Source organism: Macrobrachium nipponense, chromosome 4 (assembly GCF_015104395.2).
Source record: "Macrobrachium nipponense isolate FS-2020 chromosome 4, ASM1510439v2, whole genome shotgun sequence".
Taxonomy (NCBI): Eukaryota; Metazoa; Arthropoda; class Malacostraca; order Decapoda; family Palaemonidae; genus Macrobrachium; species Macrobrachium nipponense.
Genome location: NC_061100.1, coordinates 112,838,652 through 112,861,676, shown reverse-complemented (window position 1 = coordinate 112,861,676; position 23,025 = coordinate 112,838,652). Strand labels below are relative to the sequence as shown.

Below are 23,025 nucleotides of genomic sequence, written 5' to 3'. Positions count from 1 at the left end.
TTTTGGAAGAAAGCGACGAAGATGGTCAAAATTAACAACACGACGAGCTTTATGTCTGACACAGGACCTGCTTATTATTTCTACCCTTAACATCACTCGCGTCGGCCTTAGTCCCAGGAGACTTGCGTTTAAGGAAGAAATTGGTTTGTCCTGCAGGTAAACACAAAGGCCTATCCACTTCTCGTCATGAGTTTGTTTTTCATTTTCAAGCTCTATCGAATTTCCAGTCACCCTTTGTCAGTCATAGTTACACGGAAACTCGACGATCCAAATAGCGCCATTTTTCTTAGACGCTGTTCGTTCGTGATACGTGAAATCCTCCATATACGTATATATATATATATATATAATATATATATATATATATATCTATATATATATATATACATATATATATATATTATATATATATATATATATATATATACTATTCTAGGGCACAATTTTTCACGGGATACAACATTCATTGAATAGAATGGCTTTTTCACTGTTAACCAGCTTTTTTTGAAATTGCTTCATATTTTCTAATTATTTTCTTTACTTCATTGTTCAGGTTTTACTAATGGACACATAATTGGGTTCTTCCATTTACTCCAGTATTTTTACACGCGACAGCTGTTTCGTCAACCTATACGATTGGACGTTATCAAGCGTACTGATACAAATATAGCCTACATGCGTTTTGTGACGTCATGAGGACGAAAGGTAGGACAATTGGCCAGATACCTAAGTTTTAGTATTTACAAAAGACTGTGAAACATAAAATAAAACAAATAAATAATATGTTAAACAACAGATATTATATAAAAAAGTGAAAAGTAAGTTATTATATACACATTACATATATATATTAATTACATATATGTTTAATTTACTGAAAGTCAGGTGTGCGCTCCTGTCCGCGTCTGTGGGGGTTTTTGTTTTACCGCGTGGTTGGAAGGGCTGCCTCCTGCACGAGGGCAAGATCGGTCTGCCTCACGTTGGATGTTAAGGCCTGGGACGTTTGCATGGCGATGCTGACTGCTTCTGCTATCAATAAACGATTGTAGTTGCCTTCCTTGTGTATTATTTTGGTGTTTGTGAGAAGTTCTTGTATGATGGTTTTTTATTGTGGGTATCCACAAAGTGCTGATGATGGCTCCTTGGTTTCTGTGAGCCTCCATGCGACGTTTGAGTGCAGTGGTTTGTTGTGGTCTGATATAGCATTTTTGGGGGGGACTGACATTGCTCGTCAGCACAGACAAACTTGTACACTATATCAGATTCAACCTCTTTCTCCGTAGATGGGGCCGTACTATTTTTTTCATTATCAATGAGGCCGTAAGGTTTGGTTTGCAGTAAATTCTTGCTGTTATTTTGTTATATGGCGCTAGGGGGTGGTTCCTCTTCGCAATATACCAAGGATGGCTTTCCTTTCATCTTCGTGGTGTTTGTTTGTAGTTATCTGATGGTATATCCTATTTCTTTGTCTTTGTCTTGTGTGTTGTCCTTCGGGGTCGGGTTATGGAAAGCCTCTAATCTCTTTTTGACAACTTGCTGGATCCATGTCATCTGGGTAGCCGTTATTTTGAGCAGCGTTTTGAACTCTGTTGATTTCTATTCGTTAGTCACTTTCCACGGTCGAACAGTGTGTTATGGCGCGTTTATGTATGCATTTACCACAGAATCGTTTATATGCATCAGGGCATTCTCCTCTAGCATTTAAGCATCTCCAAGCGTCTGTCTCTTTAGTGTATCGGTGGTATTGTATTTCTTGTTATTCTTTTGGGTCCACAAGTACGTCGAAGAATGGGAGCATCTTCTCATCACTTTTTTCTACCGTAAAATTTAATGTAGAATTTGCTTGGAGTTTATTTACTAATTACTTCTATGTCATTTTCGCCCTTTGTTGTTATAAAGATATCATCAACTATATCTCCCATAGATTCTGGGTTTTGGGTGTTCTTGAAATGTGACCTCTTCTGTGTGTTCCATGTATGCGTTTTTGCGAAAAGAACCCCAAAGGGGAACCCATTGCTACGCCGTCCTTTTGCCGAATATATTTCGCCCCCTATGTGAGAGGAATGGGGTTTTCCTTTGTACATGCTTCAGCATCTCTTTTAAGATTTTTTCGGGTATCGGTAATGGTGGTTTCTCCGAGCGGTATATCTTGTCCACGATGATTTGTATTGTTTCATCCACTGGTACGTTAGTAAATAAACTTTCAACGTCCAGGGATGCTATGTCTTCGGTCAGGTGCGGTGTCTTGCAGTAGGTCGATGAATTCCGTCGATGATTTTAGCGAGAACGTTGAGGGAAAATGTACGGGCGTTATAATTTCGTTCAATTTCTTAACCACTTTTATACATGGGGGATGTCATTTGGGATATAATGGGCCGTAGTGGGTTTCCCTGTTTGTGGATCTTGACTGTGCCGTAGCATATCCGGCGGGTGCAAAGCCTCCGATGATTTTTTGGAAAGCTTTACTGTTCTCTGTTTCTTTGTTCGCTTTTTCTGTTAGTCTCATCATTTCTTTTTGAGGTCATTTGTTTGGGTTCTTTTTTAAGTGGCTGAAACTTATTATTATCACTTAATATATATCCATTTTGGTGTCGTATTATTCTCTTATTCATTATGACGTACTGCGGTTTTATCTCCTTTGCGTATTATTATGGTTTCGTTTTCTCTCAGTTCTTTTGCCGCTTTCTTTAGCAGTGGACTGACTATGCGACTTAAAGTAGTTACCACGTTGTTCTATTGGCCTCACCAGTAATTCAGAGATGCACTCTGTTTAGTTCGATTTTACGTTCTTCTTTCAGTCGCAGTAGTTTTATCGATTAACACTTTGTATTTAATCCTCTTGGATTCAGGGTGTGGTCTTCGTATGTAATGGCAGTCAGGCTTAGATTTAGTAACTGCTTTTGGTGTCATTCAACTCTATTCCTGATAAGTTAATATACCCGGTTTTTTTTCTCTTCGTTTCTCACTGGTCCACCGTTTAATATCAGAAGCTTTTTGCTATGCCTTGCACTGACTATTTCGAATGCTTTTCTATTTCTCTTTCCACTAGTTGTTGCACAGCACATTGGGTCTCTGTGGTAGTAGTATTACACAATTCATCCACTTTGTTGCTCTTTCTTCTTGCAGTTTGGTGATCTTTTCTGCTGATTCTTCCATTCGTCGTCGGAGGCATTTTTACCCACCTCGTTTCCAACTCGACGTGCCCGGCCATTATATTTAATACTTCTAGGGCACAATTTTTCACGGATACAACATTCATTTGAATAGAATGGCTTTTTCACTGTTAACCAGCTTTTTTGAAATTGCTTCATATTTTCTAATTATTTTCTTTACTTCATTGTTCAGGTTACTAATGGACACATATTGGGGTTCTTCCATTTACTCCAGTATTTTTACACGCGACAGCTGTTTCGTCAACCTATTACGTATTGACGTTATCAAGCGTACTGATACAAATATGTTTTGTTTGTTGTTTAAGATTAAGCTGGCCTTGTGCCAGCCACGGGCTCTTGCTCACTGAGCAGCCCGTATAACATACAAATATGAGCCTACATGCGTTTTGTGACGTCATGAGGACGGAAAGGTAGTACAATTGCCAGATACCTAGTTTTAAGTATTTACAAAAGACTGTGAAACATAAAATAAGACAAATAAATAAATATGTTTAACAACAGATATTATATAAAAAGTTGAAAGTAAGTTATTATATACACATTATACATAAATATATATTAATTACATATATGTTTAATTTACTGAAAGTCAGTGTGCGCTCTATATGAGAATTTTTACGAAACCTCGAAAATTGAATAAAGGTCCTGGGTGACATTAATTTAGTATTTGACTGGACGTAAATTATAAAGGTGTCACTCCTCGACCTTGAATGACCTTTATGGTTGATTGTCGTGTTTTGTTCTCGTGAATTAACGTAGTCATTTGTCGTCGTCTAGAGAACAAAATTCGTTATAGTGCAAGCTTATTAAGGCCTGTGGCAAGCTTAAATTCAGCTGTGCAAGTGAAGTGGCAATTAATCAAAATCAGTTGATTGTTGTCATCATGGTTATGCCGTGACCAGTATACGTAAGGCGTGCGAAGATTTAGAATGCATTGGGAGTTGAATGTGTGTAATTTTTATGGCTTAATCATTTTTAACGGCCATGTGAAATCTTCATAAATTCCTGTTGAATACGTAGATTTTAGAGTTGTACATATTAAGTGCGAAAAATGTGTATTCGTCAACGATAAACATATATATGCTGGTAGATAACAAGCCAAAATAAAATTTGTACGTTGTAGATATTTTGAACCGTAGATAACAAGCCATAAAATTGATTTTGTACGTTGTAGATATTTTGACCGTAGATAACAAACCAAAATTGATTTTGTACGTTTGTAGATATTTTGACTGTAGATAATATACTATAAACTGTTTATGATTACTAACGTTCCCTAAGTGGTGTTTGGTACCGGACAGAAGCAACTTAACCCTGACCATATGTTTCGTGGAAGAGTCCTTCAACTCGGTAGAATTCCTGCCATTCCAATCTTGTTCGCGAACACACGGAGCAGTTGAACTTGACTGCAAGTTGAACGTTCGCAATCATTAGTCATATAATGAGTTCCTTTCATTTATAGGAAGTTGACAACGGTATTTGTTTTTCCCATTGTTTTACAATCGTATGTCACTTGAAAAAGAATTAAAAGCAACCTGTCAGGCATCATTTGAAAAAGAAATGAGTACAAACTCTTATCAGGATCTGGCCACATTTTCCCGTTTGTCACAATTGAAGGTTTTGCATAGTGTATAAATTTTAATTTTTCTTCTATTTAATTACTTTAAATACCGAATTTCCTATTGGCACCTTTGCGAAGGAAGTCATGTTTATTATGGTACTATATTTGTTGCCAGGATTACGTGAAAATTATGGATTGCATTTGTATTTTTTTTTTTTTTTCCTTTTTTTGTATTCGCCGCGTTTAATGGAACAACTGTTCAGATTCCCATAAGGTTCCACTTATTGCATTTCGTTTGGTTTTTCTGTACAGCCCTCCACAGGGGTGATTCCCACTCTGGTGGCCCCCGGTACGTTTTTAAAATATGGTTGCCTTTTCATATTATTTATAATTGTCTTTTATTGCTTTCTCGTCAGTATCGTAGCTCCTGCAGAGTAGGAGAGTCTTTATTTCTCTTTTAAATTTGCTTACCTCTTTTATGATTTTCGCTTCTAGTAGTATTTTGTTGTATAGACTTGGTAGGAACAATATTCAAATGCTCTCTCACCTGACTTACAATGTGTTCTAGGTTCAAATAGCCTATCATATACTTTACTTATCGTATGATCACAATATTCATTTCGGGTCTAAAGAAACTTTGAAGTCTGAACCTTTATCCAAGGTTTTTTTCAATCACCTCCTTTATTGTTAATTGTCAGAGATATGCATTACGAAAAAGTCATACTCTGGCTGTTTGTGAAAGTAACTGTAAATAATACAGAATATTGTAGTATGCTAATGACGTCATCGTATTCGTGAAGGAAAACGGGTGCAGATTATCTTTGTAATTATGCTAATCACTGTGGCAGATGTGTGCAACCTATGATTACCATTTTTAAATATTTATGATTTTTAAAAGTCTACTAGTTAATTAATTGCATTTTGTTTATTTAAATTGTTCTTAGTATTATTACCAATTTGTTACTTTATTCAACTTTCTCATTTGAGGTTTTGAAAAAAATTCAATGATTCGTATTCCCGTTGATGGGAAGTGCTGTCAGTGCACCCCACCGCCAATGATGGACTGTTTATGGCATAACTTAAGGTTCTTAGCATCGTCCCATTGGCCCATAGCTGCAACCCCTTTCATTCATTTACTGTACCTTCACTCATATTCTCTTGATTCCATTTTTGCTATCCACAATCCCCTAACAATTGTTTCATGGTGCAACTTCGAGGTTTTCCTCCTGTTACGCCTTTCAAACCTTTCAACTGTCAGTTTCCCTTTCAGCACTGAATGACCTTATAGGTCCCAGTGCTTGGCCTTTGGCATGAATTCTATATCCCATTCCATCCATTCCTAATTCATGCAAGGTTTATAGTATTTTATTTTTATCTTCCAGCGCGAAATTAGACTGTTCACACTGTCATCACTGCTTCTTTCTATCCTTGTGCCTTTTCCCCTACAGTGTATTACCTTTCTCTGGTACATTGCTCAGATGCCACTCTGGGAAGTGACTTCACACTTGATACCTTAAATTCTGAGCGCAGAGGCAAATTGGCGTCCAGTTTGATCATAATTGTTAAGAAGAAACAAACTTCACGAAGAAAACGAAGAAGATCAGCGGAGGAAATTGAAGGCTTGATACTATTCGCATCCTGGTTCAGATATTGTTGCTGGGCAGCCTTTTCCATTCCTCTTGTTTCTTCCACGGCAGACTTTGCTTCCAGGAACTCTCGGTGCCACGGACGAGCCAGCGGTGGAAAGCTGCAAATTGCAGTGCTTCTGGTCTATAGGGATAATTACGAGGATAGCGACCCTGTAGCCAGGAGAGTGTTTCCCTAGAACTTTTTAGGGGTAAATTTCATTTAAAATCAATAATAGTTCACTGAACGTCACCCAGAGACACTTTAACCAGTAAACGACCAGGAGAAGTCTATAACTGCAATGTTTATTTTTACTGTTAAACCTTTTTAATCTACCCATTCTCAATTTCCCTCCAGCGCCGAATAACCTCATAGGTTTCAGCTCTTGCCCTGTGGCCTACATTCTATTTTATTATGTATTTATAATGCATGTCTGGAAACACAACATACAGAGATTTTTAGAACGCATACAAACACGCTCTGAAGTAACCAAGAGCAAAACATAGGTAAAACTTTCTTCAATAACTTCTTTTTTATTTTTTTTTTATTTTTTTATTTTTTATTTTTTTCGCTGTGTCAAAGAAATGTTGCCGGAATTCCGTCCCGGATTCTGAAAAAAGTGGTTGTTTTGGAAGTGATGTTGTGTGGCGCCAACGCATTATTTTTATGCGTTCTCTCCCCACCCCCTCATTCTCCCCCCCTCCCCACCCCTTGATACCCTCAACCCGCGCTCACATTTTTACGTTGTTTATGCCACCCCTCTCTCTCTCTCTCTCTCTCTCTCTCTCTCTCTCTCTCTCTCTCTCTCATCCACGATACGTATCTGTTTTCTGCACTTCCCATTGCCTTCTATTAATTCTTTCTAAAGAACAACATATTCTTTGGAAGTTTGAATTTCAAGTCAGTGCCCCCCACCCCTCCCCGGGGCTTGTTTCATTGAATCAATGGTTCATCTTCTGGATAATAATAATCATTACAATGGGCGTAATGTCTGTCTGTCTGTCATTCAATCACGGCCAAACTGCTGGTCAGATGGGCATGAAACTTGCAGGGTTATGGTGGGGACCCCTGCCCAAGATGGTTTTGTAATGGGGGTTTCATCCAACCTAACCCCCTCCTTTGTAGGGGAGTGGGGGTGAGAAAGGATTCTCTGAAACGGAGCCGTTTCTGGCCGTGAAACGAGGCTGGTTATTCCCGTATACTTAGTTACTTTACGATTTTCATACATAATTTCTGTATAACTTCCCCGGAGAAAGTTGCAAATATTTCAGCTCGGACACAATAGAAGATGAAAATTATCATCAATATCCGCAAGATTTTTTGAATAACTTAAATCCATCAGGATGCCAGTGCACAAAATAACGTTTGAAGAAGTACTGCCCGGTAATGTTGCTTCAGAATTTTGATCCTGCCAATGGACATTGCAACGGAACGAGGTACAAAATCATGAAGCTAAACTCCACCTCATCGAAGCAGTGACAGCAATGGGCCCTCACACCGGCAAACGTCTGTTCATCCCCTGGATTCCTCTGATGCCTTCGGACAACCAGTTTCCGTTCCAGTTTACGGCGGGCAGGCAAGTTTTCCCCATCAACCTGGCCTTCTCATTCACTGCAAACAAGTCGCAGGGCCAGACTTTGGATCGTGCTGGTGTGTTTCTGCCGTCACCCATGTTAACACATGGCCAACTGTATGTGGCGATGAGCAGAGCAACTGACTCTGCCAACTTGAAATTAAGTTGTGGACAAACTGATAATATTGTGTACAAAGAGGTTCTGTAGTAGGTTATGTATAAAAATCGCCCTTATTTTTAATATTGCTGAACAAATAGTACATATAAATTTTTCACTTCTGCACCCGTATTTTATCACCCATCGTAGATGGGTCAGTTTGCTAGTAATAATAATGCTTCCTCTTTTAAACACAGTCCAGTATTTCTGTATTACCTAAAAATGGGAATATAAAGAATTGCACGACAACCAATCACTTCTGTTTAACAAGAATGACTTCCTTCATCACAATTAAAACACTTTTTTTTTTTTATTGGGCCGCTTCATTTATATCGCACACTTCAATTTGCAACATTGTCCTGAGTTCTCTCACCAAACTCCAATTAAATTTGTCACGTTCGCTCAGGCGTTGGCAGTGGCTGACATCTGCATTGTGTCCAATCTGGATCAATCACGCTTGAGCACTCGTCTAATTATATGTCTCATTAAGTAATTCGATTTTGGGTCTACCCTCGCAGCGGGGGTAGTGCTGTCAGTGCACCTCATGCCGTGAACTGTAGGCGTTACTTGAGCTTCTTTGCAACGTCCTTCGGTCCCTAGTTGCATCCACTTTCGTTCGTTTTACTGTGCCTCCATGTATATTCTTCCGTCTTGCTACCCACCTTCTCATAGCTATTGATTTATAATGCAACTGCGAGGTTTTACTCTTGTTACAACCTTTTCAAACCTTTCTACTCGTCTCCCATTGAGCGCTGAGTGGCCTCATAGGCGCCATCGCTTGGCCTTTGGCCCAAATCCTATATTGGAGCGCCTCAGTGGCGTGATCGGTATGGTATTAGCCTGTCACCTCAGTGGCCGCGAGTTCGATTCTCGGGCATTCCAGTTGAAGGGGTCTGAGATATGTGTATTTCTGGTGATATAAGTTCACTCTCGACGTGGTTCGGAAGTCCCGTAAAGCCGTTGGTCCCGTTGCTGAATAATCACTGGTCCCATGCATTCCGTTTAGGGTCGGTAATGATTTTTCTTTGGTGAAGTTAAACTGAAAATGGACGTTTTTGATCATTCTAAAGAAATAATTTGCTTTTTTATTATTATTTTATTTTGGAGATAAGATTTGCCTCCTACTCCTTACCAAAGCAGAAAAAAAGAAAAAAACTCTTATATTATGTGTTTTTTTCGGCCAGGAGACGCGTCATTATCTCGAACGACATTGGAACAAAACAAAGCAACCTCTTCTGGAAAATAGAACAACTCGTGATCTGTAGGTCTGCATTTTATCCCGCTCGGTGTTTTTCCTTCTTTTTGTTCCTTTCTTCTCTTTATCTCTTTCTTCTCTTTATTTCATCCTTTTTTGCTTCCTTTCACAAAAGCAGTGATTTATCTTGAGCTCTCGCGTATTTTGCCACGATTTTATGTGGCAATATTACAAACTCTCTCTATATATTTCCAAACAGGTCATCTTGAGTACATCTACTCCATGTGAATTCTAGTCACTAGACCAATGATGGGGAAAAAACGAGTTACCCGTCTATTTGTGAACATTTTAGGAATATACTATAGTAGCTTTGAACTTGAGATGATATATCTTTCCATTTTCAATGTAAACCCATACCGAGTTTAAGGATCCCCATAAACAACCTAAAACCTTAAATTTAGGGATGGTTCTCCTTAATTACTGGTCCCGTTGGGGGGTAATGCCGTCAATGGACCTCATGCAGTGCACTGTAAGCATGACTTAAGATTTATTGCACCGTGCCTTCGGCTCCTAGCTGCAACCACTTTCGTTCCTTTTACTGTACCTCGATTCATATTCTCGATTTTCCTGCTTTTCCATCCACCTGTTTCACTGTCTAACCTATCTCTCAATTTTCCTTTCAGCGCTGAATGACCTCATATGTCCCAGCGCATGGCCTCCGGACTAAATTCTACAGGGTGTTGTTCCAATAAAGTTCCAGTACAATTACAAGTATTTATTTATCGTAACGGAACTGGGACTTTATGTACACCTTGTATTCTGAAGGTCAGTGGAAGGTCGAACTTTAGTGCGGCTTCTGTGAACGTATCTTCGTGGGCTTTAGAAACTCCTCGATCCTCCTCCTCCTCGGAAACATATTGTACTTTGGATTTACGTCAAGGAGGTAAAGCTTTCTTGAGTTTTGTACATGACAGTTAACTGCACATGAGTTGACTGATGAGTTGCTCTATATTTTCACTTCAGAATAATACGCACTCTCTCTCTCTCTCTCTCTCTCTCTCTCATCAGCTCCTTTTTACTTTCCATCTTTATTACTCGGCCGCTCTTGTCCTCTTTTGCATTCGTGCGTGAAATTAATAACTGACGAGAGGGAGAACGCCCAGGCATGTACTATTAGAATTGCTATAGGATCGATGGGACGAAAGCCTTCGCCCTTACTACTTTTGCCACTTTATCACATGTTATGTTTTCTTTCCCATTTGATTTAGGCAGAAGTGGGTCATCCAGTTCCTCCAATGCCTATTGAGTTCTTGCAAAAAAATATATACTTTATTTAGTTCTTGCTGGAAACAGAAATGGGAAGACAAAATCGGAGAGCTTTTGCTTTTGTTTTGTTTTTTCATTTGTTTTTTTTTTTAAATTACGTGTACACTTAAGATATTAGGATTCTAATAATCTATCTAAAGAAAGCATAAATATTTCAGTTGTTCCTACACGATATACAAACCCTCGGTCCTTTACATAAGGGCGCCCTTATGTAAAGGGGATCAGGTTTGTATATTTTGGAAAAATACAATTTACTTTCAAAAATTGTGATTTTGAATTTGTGCTTACTGAAATTGTTCTTTTTCATACTAATAATTTTGCGCATGCATGTTAAGAGGGAACCGGCGCCATGCACAATCTTTAAACCTGCGTCATACTTTTTCCTTCCTTCCAATTTTCAAATCAAGTGTCGACGAAACTGGAACTCCAGCTTACCTTGGCGATTTCAGGATCACAAAGTTGAAGATTATGTGAAGCTACAAGATAAGTTCATGATGTGGTGAGAAGTAATGTCAGCTTGTATCTGTTATATTATTAATATTTATTCAGTAATTATGATAATTGTATTGTTGAGAACGACTACCAACAGTTCCATTATTCCTAATCCCACCGCTGCCACCATGTCTGATGTCATATATTGGAGGCGATATTCATGATATAAACTCACATGTTACAACTTAACTTTTTTGTACTGAGCCGGATTACAACAACAACAACACACGCCGACATTCTAGCGGGTGGCATTAGGAATCATGGAACTGTTGGCAGCGTTCTCAACAATACAATTATCATAATTATTGAATAATTGAAACGTGAGTTTATATCATGAATATCGCCTCCAATATATGACATCAAGACAGTATCCAGACAGAAATGGCCTGGACAGACCAACGCAGATCTTTTGTCCTGGTGGGGTTGAAATTGTCTTGAGACACAATCATCATCCACTTAACGTCACATGTACAGTCGGTCACACATATAAGTAAACACATTTCAGCCACAAGGGCTGGATGTGATCTGGTAACACTGGAACTGTGCCTCCAGACGCACGATGAAACCCGCCCCTCCACCGTGGCCACCGCCCTCCACACGTCTTCCCCAAACATTTTTCCCTCCAACCTTCACCTCCCACCCTTTCAAGCACACGTTTATAACTTCTGCTCCCTCTCTCTAATTTCTCCTTTAAGGAAAATAATATAACTGAATCTATTCTGTAGGTTTTATTTTCTCATCATGTGGAGGCGAGAAACCCGTCTGTTCAACTTTTGTCGTAATAATATTATTACTTGGCTGTTACAGAGAAGAATTAACTCGTTTTCGTGGTGCTCTCTTGTAATAATGGGATTTAGCTATCTACCAATAAAACCCTTGTCTATCAAATAACAGCATACCTACTACTCTTTATTATAATTGTAATATCAACAGCCGCATTCCAAATTCTTATTATTACAAAGACAACTAGCATCAGATCACGTAGGACCTTACGTAACTCAAATTAAGCATGAAGCAATAAAGAAGGCATAAGTTTGAGGAGAGAAAGACCTCCATAGCCTAGAAGACACTGAAGGAGGAGAAACAAAGAGACAGTTATAAGAGAGAGGACAACAGCAAGAAGGAGGCAGACGGAAAGGAGACAGTGTAATAGAGCTGAGAGTGTGGCTGGTGTCACAAGGGGCACCATTACCCTCTTAAGTATAATGGGGGCATAGGTCTTGACTTGTCATAGGGGTTATTATGGGAGTCGGTTCTTCCTTATGGTTGGACGTTTGTTTGGTCACAAACCGACTATCATTGGATCACATCCGACATTGGGTCAAATTCTCGTATTTTTGTGCATGATTTCAACTGCTCCGGCATAAGTCTACATTTATCGATGGCAAGCATGTGCGTATTTGTTTGTTTGTGTTCGTCCTGCAGGTGTGAATTCCCACGTTAAGAATGTATCAAGTAATATATATATATATATATATATATATATATATATATATATTATATATATATATATATCATTTGACGTCCAACCTGTTATTAGTAACATTTTAAAGTATACGTTAATTAAGGGAACAAATAGTTACAGCACCCTATAATTAAGGATACACAATAGATTGAAAATAACCATTTAATATGAAATATGTTATATAATAAGATACGACCAAAAACAAACTATTGCTGAGTCTCAATGAAAGCACATTACACTTCAAACAACAACAATATCCTAGTTTTATTAAGACTTTCTGAACAAATTCATCCCGCTACCAAAATGTTTCCTCCCTTCTGTTACAGTATCAGTATTTAGTCCATCCACCATCGCTGGCGCCTTCATTTTGCCCGGCAGTATGTCAACGAGGACTTAGGTTCTGGGCAAGAGTTGTTTTTTTTCGTATGAGAAAACATTTGCGTCGACCTCGCACGGACAGTTGCACTGTTGGCGACGCATAATTACAACGCAATAATACAAGATACTCCAGTGAGCACATCACGAACAAGCCAGAAGCGGCCACGTTACCTGTAACGTGTGGGATGGGTTAACTTATACACCCTGGCCCCTGGGTGAGGCTGGCAGAAATACAAGGAAGATTCAACGCCGACCAATACCTTTGAAATACTGGAAGACGTGATGGTCCCAACTGTTCGAGCCATGGCATTTCCCTACCCAGAGCACATTCTGTTCATGCAAGTATGTAGAGTTTCATCTCGCAAATTGCAGTATGGAGGGAAAACTCTGTGTAGTGCTGGTTTCATTAACTTGTATTATTAACTTCTTCTATTTATACAGAACTTATTACAAAATGTAAAAATATATGAGTTGTTGCGAGTCAGAAGAGAACATTGAGCTCCGTGAGAACGAATCAGTTGTATGGTTGTTGTTCTTGAGGTATTCGCCATCTTCTGGCATCAAAGTTCAAGGGTGATTTTTCCTTGTTTTAAGAAACTACTCACGGCTTTTGTTTCCTTTTTGACTCGCAACGACTCAGCACTGAGTGTTGTAACTACAGAATATCTGCCATTCATTTGGTATTAATTTAGTAGGCAATGGTAATGCTGATTATTATTATATTATTATTATTATTATTATTATTATTATTATTATTATTATTATTATATATGAAGTAATAAAGTCCACACTATATAAAATTGTATTAAAAAATACATAAAAGACTGGAGCTTTCGTCTACTTGATCAGTAGACCTCATCAGCCGTACTGATTTTTTCCTTTTCAAAAAATATACAAAACAGTTACGAAGGACAGCCAGGACTCTGGAACCGTCTCCAAGGGAGATAACAACCAAAACAAACTATCTCAATCATGTTATTCCCTCGTTCAAATGTCTGGCCAAAAGACGTTGTATCTGGACCGTGCCTCTTCTGGAGACGGTTTCAGTCCTGCCTGTCCTTCGTAAATTTTTGTATATTTATTGAAAAGGAAATATCAGTACGGCTGATGAGGTCTACTAATCAAGTAGACGAAAGCTCCAGTCTTTTATGTATTTTTAATATACATTTCTCATAAGTGTGGACTTTTATTACTTCAAGATATTCCAATCAAGTTATGGTGAATTTTAATTTTATAATATATATATATATATATATATATATATATATATATATATATATATATATATATGTGTGTGTGTGTGTGTGTGTGTGTGTGATATGCAAGTATCATATGAGGTTTCATTTGTCGGAAGGGTGAGCTGGGCATAATCTTTAACGTAAGGTTCCGTCTCCCTTTTCAAATCTCTCCTTCCTCCTGGTTTGAAAAGCTAAGCGAAATTCCACCTTCTTCCTCTCCACGATAGACTTCAACTTCACGTGGGCTTATGGCTTCGAGCTCTTTGGGAGGAGTCGAAGGTGGAATATCAGCTTTTCAAACCAGGAGAAAGGAGAGCTCTAAACAGGGAGAAACAGGCAGAACCTTAAATTAAAGATTATGTCCAGCTCACCCTTCACAATTTGACGCCTCTTGTAAAAATTAATTAATATACTACTATATATGTGACGTTTGTTTTGCAGGACAACTGTCCCATTCACACAGCCAGGATAGTTAAGCGATGGTTTGAGGACAACAAGACATTGACCTGCTGGACTGGCCAAGTGAGGGGTGTGATATGAATCCCTTGGAAAATTGGCTGGGGGACCATCGTCAACTCCTGGATCCCAGGCCAAGAGCGATAATCAAGGCAGCTCCTCCAACACACCATGTCCGAATGGGAGATATTCAGAAAAAAATCAACACATCGTCTACAATCATGTAGCCTCCGTCCCCAGTAGACTACAAGATGTCATCGCCAACGATGGTGGATGGACCTAAATACTGATACATATTTTTATAATAAATGGTTATTTTTTAATCTATTGTGAATCCTTAATTATAGGGTGCTGTAATATTTGTCCCTTAGTTACGTATACGTTAAAATGTTACTAATATCAGGTTTGGACGTCAAATGATATATATATATATATATATATATATATATATATATATATATATATAGATATAATCTCATTATTACTTGATACATTCTTAACGTGGGAATTCTCACCTGCAGGACGAACACAAACAAACAAAAACGCACATGCTTGCCATCGATAAATGTAGACGTATGCCGAGCATTAAAATCATGCACAAAAATACGAGAATTTGACCCAATGTCGGATGTCATCCAATGATAGTCGGTTGTGACCAAACAAACGTCCAACCATAAGGAAGAATCGACTCCCATAATAACCCCTATGACAAGTCAAGACCTATGCCCCCATTATACTTAAGAGGGTAATGGTGCCCCTTGTGACACCAGCCACACTCTCAGCTCTATTACACTGTCTCCTTTCCGTCTGCCTCCTTCTTGCTGTTGTCCTCTCTCTTATAACTGTCTCTTTGTTTCTCCTCCTTCAGTGTCTTCTAGGCCTATGGAGGTCTTTCTCTCCTCAACTTATGCCTTCTTTATTTCTTCATGCTTAATTTGAGTTACGTAAGGTCCTACATGATCTGATGCTAGTTGTCTTTGTAATAATAAGAATTTGGAATGCGGCTGTTGATATTACAATTATAATTAAAGAGTAGTAGGTATGCTGTTATTTGATAGACAAGGGTTTTATTGGTAGATAGCTAAATCCCATTATTACAAGAGAGCGCCACGAAAACCGAGTTAATTCTTCTGTCTGTAACAGCAAGTAATAATATTATTACGACAAAAGTTGAACAGACGGGTTTTCTCGCCTCCACATGATGAGAAAATAAACCTACAGAATAGATTCAGTTATATTATTTTCCTTAAAGGATAAATTAGAGAGAGGGAGCAGAAGTTATAAACGTGTGCTTGAAAGACGTGTGGAGGCGGTGGCCACGGTGGAGGGGCGGGTTTCATCGTGCGTCTGGAGGCACAGTTCCAGTGTTACCAGATCACATCCAGCCCTTGTGGCTGAAATGTGTTTACTTATATGTGTGGCCGACTGTACGTTTTTATGACGTTCTAAGTTATATGGCATTAACAAGACTTGGTACTTGCCGGCGACAGTTTTTTAGTCCTGGTGGTAAGATATTTCATATAAGGTGTCAAGAGAACCACATAAAAGTGATTCAACTGAAGACCATGAAATATGATATAATTGGAGATAGCATTAATAAGCCAATATATCAGTCTATTTATACACTGGTTTCTTAAGGCATTTTTATACAGGGACGAACCTCTTTGGCCATTAACTAGATGGTTGTCTTGTTATGCTAACAGTGTGACAACCGTTAGTCCTTATGGTTAATTATTGACTCTAAAATACACAGTTGACTGATGAAATATCAGAAGTTCCCAGACGACACCATACTCGGAAATATCGCGTCAGTGGCGTGATCGGTATGGTGCCACCTCGTTAACCGCGAGTTTGATTCTCGGGGATTCCATTGAAGTGTGAGAGATGTGTGTTTCTGGTGATAGACGTTCACTCTCGACGTGGTTCGGAAGTCACGTAAAGCCGTTGGTCCCGTTGTTGAATAACCACTGGTTCCATGCAACGTAAAAACACCATTCAAACAAACAAATAACCGTACTCTTATTTGGTATTACTACAGAACACGGCGCTATTTTATTGTGGGGCTACTGATCCGTATTGTTTGGCAGTGGTGGAGTAAAGGACGCGACCAGTGGTGCTTATATCTCTAACGGTCATTCCAGATGAATGGGTCCGAATCCTTAGACGCGACTTTAAAAATGTATGTGTTATGTGGTTTTGTTTCCATTCCGAAGTTGTTACATGTCAGGGTCTGCACTTTTGCTAAGAAAACGTCATATTCAAAAGTTTAGAATGATAAATCGTTTGTATTTAATGTCAGAGTGTGCATTTTTCTAAGATGTCCTACTCTGCAGTCATGAAAGATAAATCGTGTTACATTATGAGGCGAGTTAATAAAATAACAGATCTCACGCACGGACAACGAAACATTTTTTTTTCTTTTTTTATGAAGGAATAGCCAGCTCTTTGCTTTACAAATTAGAGAAATTTACACTTTATAAGCAAAGCATTCATATAATGATTCGACAGCGCCATATGTTAGTCTAGTCCAGTGGGTCTCGGCCTTTTCACTACCCCTTTTGTCTAAATTGAGTTTTCCCCCACCCCAGGGGAATGAGAGGTCTGTCATCTTATCATGATGACTTTTTTAAGCTGAAAACGAAATCGTACTATTATATCTGTCGAAAGAAAGATGTGTGTGATTGAATAATTTTTAAAAATAAGAAAACCAATAAATGGAATAAGAGAAGACATACAGAGCAGGAAAAATTTTTGTTCTGATTGACTGCTTTATTGAGATGGCTAATGCTGCTTGGCTAATGCCAAATCTTAGATTTCAGGTTTATGACAGCTAGCTGTAGGCGCAGGGGGACCACGAGCCTGAAGTCAAAATTTCACATATATAATATAATTTTGACTTCAGGCTCGTGTTCCCCCAGGATTACCTCTGCGGACCCGACCCAAGGTTGAGAACCACTGGTCTAGTATATGCTTAAAAGGAAGGGATTGCAATTGATAATGTGATTGAATTGGAATTTTCTTCATAATATTGTAGCGTGTCCAGTGTTATTGAAAAAGTAGGACTCAAGGGTAAAAGTGATTTAGCATGGTGATATAAATGAGTCTATCAAAGCTAGTTATCATGCTACCCTAAATTTCAAATAACGTCGGTTTTTTCTATGGGTAACGCCCTTTTTGTTTTTTTACCCTAAACTTATCTATAATTGAGAAGAGAATTCAAACTCAATTTCCGACAAATCCAGAGAATTTGCTTAATTGTAATAAGGCATCCTACTTGTTTTATTTATATTTTTGCATTCGTGAAGTGGCGCCAGGCTTGAAATTGGTTATTGCGCGCCTTTTGAGAAGCTGACAGAACAAAGCGTGTGAAAACAGGCGAGATCAAAATTGGCTTTTGAGAGATAGTTAAAACTATCCAAAAATTGCAAAGCGTCTTGTATATCTGTGATTGCTCTTTCATATTGATCGTATTTCTTATTGCTCTTCTGCTTCCTATCGGTTTTTATTATTGGTTAATGCGTTTTTCTTCGCCAGTTATGGACTGGGATCAGATAGAAAAGAAGTATATAATTGACAGTTTATACTCATTAATGAGAGGGCATTTATTATGAAATTAAGGCTGACTCACTTTCACCAGGTGGTTTATATCTTAGGTTCATGGTGGAGGATTTCGGGCGTTAATGTAAGTTCAGCTGATTCAGGTCTTTAGTTTTAAAGCTTCTGGAGACGGTTGGACGCAGAGCATAGGTACTGGTGTCTATTAAAGGATATGTGGACGGAGCTGGGTTTAAATTAGGTATATCTGAGTTTTACCGGACTACTGAGCTGATTAACAGCTCTCCTAGGGCTGGTTATAGCCATATATAATTATTCATAGATGCAGGTCTTGATTTGTGAAATCAATGGTTTTAAGATCATTTTAACATAAAAGACTTGCATACTCATCCATACTATCCTCACTGGCATTGTAATGTGCGAAAGCACGATTGCTATAATGGTGGGTGAGAGAAAAGTGTTGTATATTTTTTACTTTATCTTTTATTACGCTGTAAGTTGTATGTGATAGGCGGAAGGTCGTCCAGTTTAATACCATCACAGCCTCGAGAAATAGCTCACTTATAACTACCAGATATGGAAATGGATTGTTTCACGTTGTTAGATTTCAGCTGAGCACTGAAATTTTCTCTCTATTGCTCTGCAAATTGTAGGGTCACTTTCAGCAGAATTTTGACGGGTCATTTAGGAATTTGTCTGCATATGGTGTTACGCTTCTAGGCGTGAATAGTCAACCCAAACTGTTCATTTTTTCCGGATTTTGCTAATTCTAGCTTGCGTTAGTCCAAATTATACAGGTGCTCGAAAGGCTCACAATGGAATCTGCATGTGATTTGAGAAGTGCCCATATTATTATTATTATTATTATTATTATTATTATTATTATTATTATTATTATTATTATTATTATTATTATTATTATTATTATTATTATCGTTGTTGTTGTTGTTCAGGAGGTGAATCCTATTCATGTGCAACAAGCCCACTGCGGCCACTAACTTGAAATTCAGGCTTCCAAAGAATATGGTGTTCTTGGTGTATGCATCAGTCACCAGCCGTACTAAAAAATAAAGCCAAATTATATTACAAGCAAGCAACTGGATTGTGTCGGTGTCACTGTGGATTTGGTCATAACTGCGACTGAAAGCCTCGTTTAGGAGTCCTGCTTTTGGCTTGTTATCTACGGTCAAAATATCTACAACGTACAAACAATTTGGCTTGTTATCTACACCGTCAAAATATCTACAGCGTACAATATCAATTTTGGCTTGTTATCTACACCGTCAAATATCTCAGCGTACAAATCAATTTTGGCTTGTTATCTACACCGTCAAAATATCTACAGCGTACAAAAATCATTTTGGCTTGTTATCTACACCGTCAAAATATCTACAGGTACAAAATCAATTTTGGCTTGTTATCTACACCGTCAAAATATCTACAGCGTACAAATTCAATTTTGGCTTGTTATCTACACCGTCAAATATCTACAGCGTACAATATCAATTTTGGCTTGTTAGGCTACACCGTCAAAATATCTACAGCGTACAAAATCAATTTTGCTTGTTACCTACACCGTCAAAATATCTACGCGTACAAAATCAATTTTGGCTTGTTATCTACACCGTCAAAATATCTACAGCGTACAAAATCAATTTTGGCTTGTTTATCTACACCGTCAAAATATCTACAGCGTACAAATAAATCAATTTTGGTTTGTTATCTACCGTCAAAATATCTACAGCGTACAAAATCAATTTTGGCTTGTTTTAACTAAACACCGTCAAAATAAAGCGCAAAAATCAATTTTGGCTTGTTATCTACACCGTCAAAATATCTACAGCGTACAAAATCAATTTTGGCTTGTTTTTATCTACACCGTCAAAATATCTAACAGCGTACAAAATCAATTTTGGCTTGTTATCTACACCGTCAAAATATCTACAGCGTACAAAATCAATTTTGGCTTGTTTTTATCTACACCGTCAAATATCTACAGCGTACAATATGAATTTTTGGCTTGTTTCTCCAAAACCGTCATTTTGTTCTACAGCGTACAAAATCAATTTGGTCTTGGTTACACCGTCAAAATATCTACACGTACAAAATCTTTTTGCTTTTTTTCCTACACAAAATACTACAGGTACAAAACAATTTTGGCTTGTTATCTACAACCGTCAAATATCTACAGCGTACAAAATCAATTTTGGCTTGTTATCTACCGTCAAAATATCTACAGCGTACAAAATCAATTTTGGCTTTGTTATCTACACCGTCAAAATATCTACAGCGTACAAAATCAATTTTTGGCTTGTTATCTACACCGTCAAAATATCTACAGCGGTACAAATAAAAATCTAATTTTGGTGTTTAAAATCTTAAGCCGCCTAAAATATCTACAGCGTAAAAATCAATTTTGGCTTGTTATCTACCGTCAAAAATATCTACACGTACAAATCAATTTTGGCTTGTTATCTAAACACCGTCAAAATACACAACGTACAAAATCCATTTTGGCTTGTTTCTACCGTCATTCTCGCGTACAAAATCAATTTTTTGGCTTGTTTATCTTACCCGTCACAAATATCTACAGCCGTACAAAATCAAAATTTTTGGCTATCTACACCCGTTTTCAAAATAGCTCAGCGTACAAAATCAATTTTTGGCTTGTTTATCTAACACCGTCAAAAATATCTACGCGTACAAAATCAAAATTTTGGCTTGTTATCTAAACAAACAGTATCTACGCGTACAAAATCAATTTTGGCTTGTTATCTACACCGTAAAATATCTACAGCTACAAAAGTCATTTTGGCTTTTGTTAATTTTCTTTACACCGTCCCAAAATATCTACACGTAACAAAAATCAATTTGGCTTGGTTATCTACCGTCAAAAATTATCTAGCAGCTACAAAATCAATTTGCTTTGTATCTACACGTCAAAATATCTACAGCGTACAAAAAATCAATTTTGGCTTGTTAAAATCTAACAACCGTTTTCAAAAATATCTACAGCGTACAAAATCATTTTTGGCTTGTTATCTACCCGTCATTCTACAGCGTACAAAATCAATTTGGCTTGTTTATCTACACCGTCAAAATATCTACAGCGTACAAATCAATTTTGGCTTGTTATCTACAACCGTCAAAATCTACAGCGTACAAAATCAATTTTTTGGCTTTTGTTATCTAACACCCCGTCAAAATATCTACGTACAAAATCAATTTTGGCTGGATCTACACCGTCAAAATATTTTCTCGCGTTACAAAATCAATTTTGATTGTTATCTAAACAACACAAGTTCAAAAATATTCTACAGCTACAAAACCATTTTTGGCTTGGTTATCTAACACCGTCAAAATATCTACAGCGTACATCAATTTTTTTTTTTTTTTTTTTTGGGTTTTTTTTTTTTTTTTTTTTGGGGTTTAATCTTTTAACCGGTTAAAATATCTACAGCGTACAGGAAAATTTAAATATGGCTACAAGGCGGTACAATTTTAATTTTGGCTTATCTACGGTCAAAATATCTACAACATACAAAATCAATAATTCACCTTCAGTTTTGTCTGAATAAAACAGATTTTTTAAAAATTTTTTAATTATAGCTTATATATATCACATAGAAAGAAAAATAAAATCAAAACGAAGAATTTAAACTAAAAATTTGGTTTTTATTCCATTTTAGGCTAAAATCTACATTATATAAAAATAGTAATATATATAAAAAGAAATTTCTAGCGATACACAGAACGCACATCGGCTAGAAATGCTAAAAAGAGGTCAGGAGCTTCTTTTCTCAACATCCGAAACACCAGAAGTCGAGGTGAGATTGAAAAGTTCTTTGATAGCAGCCTCACATTTTTTTCAGTATACGAACCTTTGCATCAAGCCAAGATCTTTCAATGGCTTGTATACGTATGTGCTCCAGTGTTAGGGTCGACGTAATTCTGCCGATGGTTTACGGTAAGATGATGGAAATTGAGTTGTTTAAATTAGTGTACGCCGGCCATTCGTCAGAATGAATTATTGAATCTTCAGCGACCTCTCTGAATGATTGGTTGAAGTGTCTGATCACGGTCTCTTCTTTGAACGTAAAAATATCGGCAGTCCGAACCTTTCTTCAAACCAAACACCCACGGACCGTCTATACGTCTTCCATGGCTGCGGTTATTGTTCAGTTGAATTGGGAGCTTAGTCACCTTCCAACATTCGACCTCTATTGTATTTTCGCCTTTCTGCAAAGCGTGCTTCATCGATTTGTACGGGTTCTTCTTCAGTACCTATCATTTGACCGCGATTCTGGACTGAAACAATCACTGTACACACTTCGCGGCACATGTTAAACATGTTAAACCAATCACATATTGCTTCAGTACCTATACCAGTTAAGCCTTGAACCTGATGGTAAGAGAGGTGTTCTATAAAATAAAACATAAGTTCTAAAATTTGGCAAAGAGAAAGCTTGCAATTTACTTTGTTATTTAAATCTGTGAAGTGAAAAAATGCATTGCCTTTGCGAACGGAACGAAAAGTTTGACATCCACGGTTTCTGCAACGAAGAAAGGGCATAAATTCGCCATTTCGCTGTCTTTTCCGAGTGTCCTTCATCTCTCCACTACATCGATGACATGGCGAAAAACATTGTTCTTCATCTAAAAGACCATGTCTTCTTAAAATTGCCAGAGTCTTGGATTCGTCACTGATTTCATTGTAGAATTCCTTTGCGAGCATCTTCAGGGCTTTGCTACTGACTGAAATATTTAAACTGAAATATAGAAGCCTACTAAATATAAAAATGGTAAAGGACTGGTTTATTTTTTAACAAA

General features: G+C 37.7%; 1 pseudogene; it reads right to left on the bottom strand.

The window, feature by feature from the left end:
* Positions 1 to 21,933: 21,933 nt before the first annotated feature.
* LOC135211707 (uncharacterized) lies at positions 21,934 to 22,930 on the bottom strand (annotated as a pseudogene).
* Between the last annotated feature and the right edge of the window lie 95 nt (positions 22,931 to 23,025).